Source organism: Somniosus microcephalus, unplaced genomic scaffold (assembly GCF_052327205.1).
Source record: "Somniosus microcephalus isolate GS21.2 unplaced genomic scaffold, FLI_Smic_1.0 unresolved_chr9, whole genome shotgun sequence".
NCBI lineage: Eukaryota > Metazoa > Chordata > Chondrichthyes > Squaliformes > Somniosidae > Somniosus > Somniosus microcephalus.
Genome location: NW_028225187.1, coordinates 10,995,931 through 10,996,869, shown reverse-complemented (window position 1 = coordinate 10,996,869; position 939 = coordinate 10,995,931). Strand labels below are relative to the sequence as shown.

General features: G+C 42.3%; 1 non-coding gene across 1 annotated transcript; it reads left to right on the top strand.

The window, feature by feature from the left end:
- Positions 1–83, top strand: trnas-aga (transfer RNA serine (anticodon AGA)). The gene has a single exon. It is a non-coding gene; the product is annotated as a tRNA-Ser (tRNA).
- Positions 84–939: the final 856 nt, after the last annotated feature.

Sequence of the window (939 nt, the reverse complement as noted above, 5' to 3'; positions counted from 1 at the left end):
GTAGTCGTGGCCGAGTGGTTAAGGCAATGGACTAGAAATCCATTGGGCGTTTCCCCGCACAGGTTCGAATCCTGTCGACTACGGCACCGAGGACGTCGTCCCAAATGATCGGTTTTTACTGAATTTGAACTGTTGCCTTTCGGTTCCTCTGCCGAGATTCAAAGCGACAATCAAACAAAGTTTCAAGCAGAAAGTATAACAAGCACTTCACCCCATTATGACATTACGAGAGGCCGAAGCCAAAGGAGAATACTACGTTAATTAATGCTCTTGATTGCCACCTCACACTGATCTGCAGTGAAATGCATTAACACACCACCTCACACTGATCTAAAGTGAAATTCATTCACACTCCCCCTCACACAGATCGATAGTGAAATTGATTAACTCGTCTCCTCACACTGATCTCTCGTGAAATTCATTAACACACCACCTCACACTGATGCATCGTGAAATTCATTAACACACCACCTCACACTGATCTACAGTGTAATTTATTAACACACCACCTCACACTGATCTATAGTGAAATTCATGAACGCACCACCTCACACTGCCTTATTTTGAAATTCATTGATGCACCACGTCACACTGATCTATAGTGAAATTCATTAACACACCACCTCACTCTGACCTATAACGAAATTCATTCGCACACCACCTCACACTGATCTACAGCGAAATTCATTAACACCCCACCTCACACTGATCTATAGTGAAATTCATTAACACACCACCTCACACTGACCTATAGTGAAATTCATTAACACACCACCTCACACTTGTCTATAGTGAAATTCATTAACACACCACCTCACACTGATCTACAGTGAAATTCATTAACACACCCCTCACACTGATCTACAGTGAAATTCATTAACACCCCACCTAACAGTGATCTATAGTGAAATTTATTAACACACCACCTCACACTGACCT